An 8,660-nucleotide genomic window follows, 5' to 3' on the forward strand; every position below is an offset into this window, starting at 1 on the left:
CAGTGACAGAAACAGCTCATGGAGTTTCCCATGGGTCAAACTGAGCGTTCAAACATGGAATACAAAGTGTATGGGGTAAAAGTCACATATCTTTACAAAAACAACAAAGTCTGCTCATCCTGCAGAACAGGTGGGAGCTATGGCCTGAGAGCAGATGAGGTCATTCGGGAAGGGCGGTGGCCCAGGAGGAGAGGAGAGCCAGGGAAACCAACTTCTGAGGGTAGGCAAAAGTGGGGGGCGGGACCCTAACGCACTCATCTACCCAGGGATGACAAATAGGGGGACTCAAAGGATTCATGATGAAGATATGCTTTTGTATGTTATCTTCTGTGGAATGTTAAAAGGAAAGAAAGAGAATGTGGAAAAATATGTGTACCAATAAAAAAAGATATGTTTATTATCCAAGTAACTGAATTAAGTCTGTAAGCTATGTGTGAAACTGGACTCTACTCAGAAAGTGTTTAACATGTAAACAATATGAATATAAAGTTACCTCAGGAAAATGATGGTCTTACCAGTGAATAAAATAAATGCAAACTCAACTACCTTAAGATAACATGAGCAGCGGCCAGATGGCTCAGTTGGTTAGAGCGTGAGCTCTCAACAATGAGATTGCCGGTTCAATTCCCGCATGGGATGGTGGGCTGCGCCCCCTGCAACTAAAGACTGAAAACGGTGACTGGACTTGGAGCTGAGCTGCGCCCTCCACAACTAGATTGAAGGACAACGACTTGGAGCTGATGGGCCCTGGAGAAACACACTATTCCCCACTAGAGAAAACAAAAGTAGGTAGCAAAGCCCTCCGTGGGTGAGGCTGTGGGAAACAAGGGCACCACCAGCCTCAAATGACAGCGGCCGTGAAGGACAGGAGCCATAATAATGTGCACCCCCTGGAACAGGGGTCTTTGGGTACCACATAAAATAAATCCACTTAAGCAAAAATGGGGGTTTTTAAATAAGGAAACGGAGGTATCTCAGTAGCCCACGGAAGCGCCTTACCCTCAGGAGGGTCAGAAACCAGGAAATAGCAAGTCAGAAGGAATCTCTCCTCATCTGGGCTTCCCTTACACATCTGCTTCTTTTCTCCTTCTCTGCAGATCTTTCTGCCATGCACGCACAATCACAAGACAAATATTTATTTTGTGTATATGCCCAAACACTACTGTTCCATTTCCGTGTTCAAGTGTACTCAGTAAAGACTAGTTGCAATTTGAAATTCTCAGGTAGAGTCAGATTGGCCCAACCTGGTCTAATATACGAGGACCCAGAAAGGCAGGGTAGTTCTTACCTCTAAGGGGGTTGGAACCCAGAAGGATCCTTCATCTCTATGTAAATTAGTGGGTGTGATTAGATGGACAGGAGGAAATGCCCCAGGGCAAAGACAGCTAGTATTAACCATTAACCTACCCCAGACTTCGGAGCTCCAGGCCCTAGGTCCAGCCAGAACAACCAGTTACAACTTTTTCCTGCATTGACATTTCACATCCTTATTGTGCCTCACAGTCCATTCTCCACCTAGCAGCCAGACTTATCTCTTAATGTGTATCAGATTAGATTCATCCCCTGCTAAATACTGGGGGGGAGGGAGACAAAAAACTCCTTCCTGTTGCAATTAGAATTCAAAATCCTTACCATGGCCTATCAGGCCCTACTTGATCTAGCCCAAGGCTACTTTTCTGACTTTATCTTTTATAAATCTTCCCCTCGTTCACTCTACTGTAGCCACATGGGCCTTCATGCTAGTCCTCCAAGACGCCAAGTTCATTCCCACCTCAGGGCCCTTGCACTTGCTCCTCCCTCTGCCCTGCATTTTTGCATGGCTGACTCCACATCATTCCACACTCAGATGACGTCGTCTCCTCAGAGGGTCTTCCTTGATACCATCCTACCTAAAGTAGTAACACCCACCTCAGTAGACACAGATGCTAGTCCTTCTCTACCCTGTTTTTCAGGTTTTTTCTTCATAGGACTTAATACTTGTTGAAACTCCCTTGTTTGTTTAACTAGTGTATTTTCTTTCCCTCCATATTAGAATGTAAACTCCATTTGAGCAGGGACCTAGTCTGGCTCACATTTTTGATATGGTCCCAGTGGCAGAACTGAGTCTGGCACTTAGGAGATACCAAAACACACTAGAATGAAAGCCTGAAAAATTTGGTTTCAATGTTACACTACGAGGCAGCGCAGCACCGCCCCTCAGAGCCACGGTTCTGGAGCCGGATCACCTGGGTTCACCAGCTCCCTCACTTCCTATCTGCGCAAACTAGCACAGCTGTTTCAATGATCTGTTTCAGTCTTCCCATGTGGAAAATGGAGAGGATAAAAGTACCCACAGTATTGAGGATGAAATGAGTTCACACACGTAAAGGGCTTACAAAGTGCTTGTCAGAGTACGCACTCAACATGTTTTCACTTATTCATTATTAATCGTTAATCCATTCATATAAACTCTTAAAATCCATCTTTCATTGTTCTGCTCTCTGTATCTCCCCTTATTTTCATCTTTATCGGTTTCGTCTGTGTTCTTGAAGTTTGTTTTCTTTACTAAATTGACCCACTGTATTCCCTCCGGCATTTATTGCTCCCGTGCCGTTTTTCCATTGAACAGCCACATTTTAATCTCCCCTCCACATTTCCTTACCTCAGATTGTCCCATTTGCAGGACTGTAAATTAATTGTGTACCATCTTTTTAAAGCTTACTGCCACATCAATCAGGTATTGCCTACACTTTCTTCTGTTCCTCGCAATACGTCTTGTTCTGAGGCAGGCAGCTCTTCTCAAACTTCGGGGAAATGATAAATCACCCTCTCTGCAGCTGGAGAATATTTCTTACTTATCCTTACGGAGAAGTAGGTGTAGACCAACCATCCTGGTTTGTCCGGATGGAGGGGTTTCCCAGAACATGGGACTTTGAGTGCTAACAACAGGAAAGTCCCAGACAAAACAGGATGAGTTGGTCACCCTACCTCCAGCTATTGACAGCACTGAGGAGCTCTGCCATACTGGTACAGACGTTCTTCCAAATCTGTCACAAAAGGAGGAAACCATTTTCTAGTACTTAGACCTATTCGCCCTTCCGAGTACCATTTAAACATGTGAAAGTCTCTCAGACATAAAGGAAAACAACTTCCTGCAACCCCAAGCCTCCCTTTGGCAAGTACCCTCTCTCCTTTTGTAACTTAAGAGCAGACCACACTCAGTATGGCCACCTTCTCTCTTCGCACTCACTCCTCAAACCACAGAGATGTGGCTTCTAGTTTCTAACCATCGACGGAGCCTTCTCTTACCAAGGTTAGCACAATGCCCTCGTCACTAAAATCCACTGAATGTGTCTCATTCAGACATGGCCTCTCTACACTTTCTTCCCTGCTGCTTGCTACTCCCTTCTCATAGCTTGTTCCACTCGGTTTCTGTGGTCCTGGCCTCCTGGTTACTCTCCTCTCTCACTCTTCAGTTCCTGACGCAAGCACCTCTTCCACAGTTGTCGGATGTTCCTCAAGTTCTGTTCTAGACCATTTCTCTTCTCTTCAGCCCCTGCTCGAGTGACCTCCTCTTCCACAGCTTTAAATACCATCAACACTGATGACTTAAGAGATCCCTACCCTATCTCTAGCCCAGAATTCTTTCTGGACTCAACCTGAATACCAACTTCTTCACTGTAATTCCCATTAGGATTCCCTGCAGACTTCAATCCCAACCACTCCCACACTGAACTCATCCTGTGCCCTCAGCCCACTCCTGCTCTTCCTCCAGTGTTCCCCATCTTGGCCAAAGGACCACCATCAATCAATTGCTCGAGTGAGAAACTTGAGCCTTATTTTGAGCCCTTTCTCTCCCTCACCACCAATATTTAACCAGTCATCAAGTCCTGTAAATTCTACCTGCCAAATACGTTAACCATCCCCCTAATCAGCCAGTTCATTCTCCACATTGCACCAGAGTGATCTCTCCAGTAAACACATCTGACACTGTTATTTTGGGGTTAATGGTTTACAGGGCCCTCTGTGACCTGGTCCCTGCAGACCTCTCCAGCTTTTATCCTAATTCTCCCCTACTTGGCTGGCTCACTCCTGTTACTTTTTCCCAGTATTTTCTTAGATGCCATTTCCTCAGAAAGACTTCCCAGACTTCCCTGAACTGGGTCAGGTCCAACTGCGCATGTTCCCTGAACATCTCAGCACAGCATTATCACTGAAATAGCATGGACAGCTGGGAACTCTTGGAAGACGGGAAGTGTCCTGTTCACTGACATATCTCTAGCACCTAGAATGGTGAATAGTAAGCACTCATTAAGTCTGCTGAATAAGTTAATTATAACTAATTATAAAGCTCTTACCTGTTTATTAGATTAGGGTCCCAACGTCCTCTACTTGCCTTCATGTTAGTCCAGTTCAAGTTATTGTGAACCTGAAGAAAAATACAACTACTTTGTTGGAGTGCTCATTTGAAACATCTAGAAGCACCGGGATACAGAAAGAACACAACTCCTAAGCCAGGAGACCAGGGCTCCAGTCATAAAACTGCTAGGCTTTGTGCTATTGTGGATGGCCCACTCAACCTCTCTGGGCCTCAGTTTCTTCATCTGCAAAATAAAATGGTGACTTTCAAGGCGTGCTCCACAGGGGAGGAGACTGAATCAGAGGCTCCAGAGACACCTGTGGCCCACCCAGACCCTTAGCCACCCTGCTTCAATTTGTATTACATGAGTTCAGGTGAGGTTTTATTTGGAGGAAGAAACATAAGGATCCACAGCTAAAGCAAGTTTGAAAACTGAACCAGGTGATCACTGAATTCTCAGTATCCTTTACATGCTGCGATTTAAAACAATTGAAAGCCATGAGTGCCACTACCATGTTCCCTGGAAAATAAGACTTCACCGGAAAATAAGCTTTAGCATGATTTTTCAGGATGACATCCCCTGAACATAAGCCCTAATACGTCTTTTGGAGCAAAAATTAATATAAGACCTGGTCTTATTTTGGGGGAAACAGTATCAAGAAGGTAGTTCCTTAAGAGCACGTGAAGATTCTGACTGTGAAAGTTTGAAGAGGGTGGGCTGGCACTTCCATCCTCCATCAGGAACCCAATGGTTTTCATGTGACTCTACCTCATTATGCAGATCTAGTACGACACGGAGACATTTTTGAATCCACAAATAACATTTATATAATGGTCTTTATCCCTCAATCCACTTGCTATTAACAAGGAAGCTCCGGCGGAAGACACAGGCCACAATGACTGTAAGTCTCACTTTCAGCTGGCTCATCACCCCACATCTGGTGACTCCGAGGCTGACTGGGGTCACACTTGAGAATGCACTGTCCCAGGGGCCTTGCACAGACAGGGCCTTCCTTTGGCGTGGGAAGAACTCAGTAGTTACTGACGGCTATAGTCAGAAGACCCTCTTAATCTGCCACTTCCGGGCTCCGTGTCACTGCTGTGGACACCTATTGTTTGGTCTGCTAAGCATCAATCCCATGCCCACCATCTTTCTAAAGACTATTTTTTCCCTCAGCCCCACTTTACTCATATGGTTCTATTGGGAGTTGCCATGTTCTTAGGTGACTGGCTTTCCTGCTTAATCCAGGGGGAGACAACAGAATTCAGTTCTACTCGGAGTCCTTTCCTGAGACTTTTCAACTTGGGAAGCAGGTCCACTTCTCTGCAGCGGGAAAAAGCTATGAGAAGTGAGGTGTGGAAACTTCCAATTGACCATTTGGAGAAAACTGGCTGGCATGGAGAAAAAAGTGAAGTCAGCACACAGAGAAGAGAAAGGAGGGACAGAGACAGCGCTGGTGGTGTCTCAGTCCCCGGTGGCAGTTATCCTGATATCCAGCTGCACCTCCCCTGCCCTCTGGGAGACGCTTGATTGTTCAACTTGTCCTTGGATTCCATGAGCAATAAATCCTACTTTATACCTAAATTAATTCAAATTGGCTTTTCACCCTTACAACTGAATTGACACCTACCCCACATGAAGTCATTTAAATGGTATGAATCTGTTTCCTCATTTGTAGAAACTACTTCAAAGATTTTTGGAAAGGACTACGAAGATCTCTAACACTTAAAGCCACACTGCGCTATAAATATGTAAGGAGTGACAACTGACAGATGTCTGATGATGAAGATAATGGCCAGTGCTACACAGGTGGAGTCTGGACTTAGCGTAGGATCACCCCTATGCTAGAAAAACAACTGTCTTGCTGACTAGAAGGCAGTAACTCCACAGTGGATTCACACTGTTGTCGGTTCGGTTGCCCTCCCTCCCACCAACTCATGTTCCCCACTTCTGGAAATCACTCCACCCCCAATCCATCCATTTGGTTTCTATGAGAACTGCCCTATTTCAAGAGTCCATCCCTAGACGGGTTGAAGGGCCTCAGGGTAAACATCAGACCCAAGCTGGGCTAATATACATCTTTCCTTGGACTTTTAATTGTGACAAAACACACATAAAATTTACGATCTTAACCATTTTCAAGGGTACAGTTCGGTAGTGTTAAGCATTACACACTGTTGTGCAATCAATCTCCCGAACGTTTTCGTCTTGCAAAACTGAAACTCTGTACCTATTAAACAACTCCCCATTTCCTCCTCTTTCCAGGCCTTGGCAACCTCTATTCTATTTTGTCTCTAGAAAGTTGACAACTTTAGATACCTCACATAAGTGGGATCATACAGTATTTGTTCTTTTTTTTTGACTGGCTTATTTCACTTAGCATATCCTCAAGGTTCATCCATGTTGTAACATGTATCAGAATTTTCTTCCTTAAGGCTGAGTAATCTACTGTATGCAGAGACCACATTTTGTTCATCTATTCATCTGTCCATGGATACTTGGAGGTTATTTCTACCTTTTGGCTACTGTGAATAATGCTGCTATGAATGTGGGTGTACAAAAATGTCTTTGAGACCCTGCATTTTGTTATTTTCGATATATACCCAGAAGAGGAATTACTGGGTCATATGGAAATTGTATTTTTAATTATTTGAGGAACCTCCATACTGTTTTTCATAGCGCTGTACCATTTTACATTTCCACCAACAGTACACAATCATTCCAATTTCCTCCAATCTTCATCAACATTTACTATTTCCTGATTTCTTGACAGGAGCCATCCTAATGGGTGTGAGATGTCCTGGCACTTTTGAACTTAGAACCAGAGAAAGCATTAGCACAATCTCTCTCAGATTTAAAAGCTTTAAGAGGTAAAGCTTAGGTGCTACTGGCAGCCCTGTCTCCCACCATGTAGAGAAAGTCTGTTTAAGAGAAGAGAGAAAGGGAGTCTCCACAGCATCACACTAAGTAGTACTGGTTGTACCTGGGGCCTTGATACTCTTCTGTCCTTGAATTTGATGAGACACTTCAGTCACCTTATCATAAATTCACCTTTTTGAGTTAGAGTTTGGCTTGTTTTATTTGTAACCATTAGTCTTAACTATAATAAACATCTTAGTAGAAGAGTTAGTTCTTCAGAAATCTGTTTTGCTTTTTCTGTCTTGATTCCTTCTTGTAAGGAGATGGGATATAAATAATTTGTACATTTTAAAAGCCCTAAATGCCCTTGGAGACGTACAGCCTAATGGTTAGAGCACGGGTTTGGAGTCAGCACCAACTGGCTTCAAATCCTAGCTCAACAAATATTTACTGTCTTTCAAGCAGCAGGCCCCTTGTAGGTGCCAAGGATAACAGTTAATGAACAAAAATCCCTGCCCTCACAGGGCTTTGTTCTAGAACTCAGCAAATATTTGCCCATCTACTCTGTGCCAGCCACCATTAAGCTCTCAATATGTGTATCTGTGTACAAAATGGGGATCATAAATTAACTTGTCCATTTGTTTAAAGGAATCATTATAAGGTGCACATGTACTTAACACACAGCAAGCATTCAATGAGGAGCCATGTTCACTTTTAGACATGGGAGTCATGCCTTGAAGGAACTAGCCTCAACAGCTATTGGGCACCCACTGTGTGTGCCACATTTGTCTTAAAATAGGACTCACATCTTGGTAGAATTTACTTTCCAATGGGAGCAAGAGATAGTACAGGTGATACATGCTTGTAGCAGAGGAATGAGGAAGTAAAAGAATATGAGCAGACGTTGGAGCCACCCACCTACTCTCAAATCCCAGCTTTCCCTCAGGAAAATCACTTCACTCTGCTACTCAGTTTCCTCAATTGAAAAAGAGCTAATAAGAACAATGAGGGAGAGACTACCTCATAGGGCTATTGTGAGCACTAAATGAGTTACGATGTGTAAAGCACTTAGAACACGACTTGCGCCTAGTGCTATATAAATACTTGCTAATGTTATGTATAAACTGCTATAGGAACATAGGAAGGAGAAACTAGAGGCAAAGAAGCATTGAAGGATGTGCAGAAGTTCACGAGGTGAGGAGAAGGGGACAGGGCATTCTGGGTGAAGAAAATAGTTTAGCAAACAAACTAACCCAAGAAGAAATTATATGCATTAAAAAAAAAAAAAACACCAATAACAACAACTAGTAGCTGAAGCCCAGTTGGGTGGCAGATAAAGTCTGAAGCACTCTTTTTGGCCATTAGCACTGGGGACCACCAATCTAGTCAGTTTTCAGTCAGTGCTTTTCCTGATAACTTTTGGGAACTGACACCATACCATACACCAATGCTTTAGTAGCA

This window comes from Rhinolophus ferrumequinum, chromosome 9 (genome assembly GCF_004115265.2).
Source record: "Rhinolophus ferrumequinum isolate MPI-CBG mRhiFer1 chromosome 9, mRhiFer1_v1.p, whole genome shotgun sequence".
Taxonomy (NCBI): Eukaryota; Metazoa; Chordata; class Mammalia; order Chiroptera; family Rhinolophidae; genus Rhinolophus; species Rhinolophus ferrumequinum.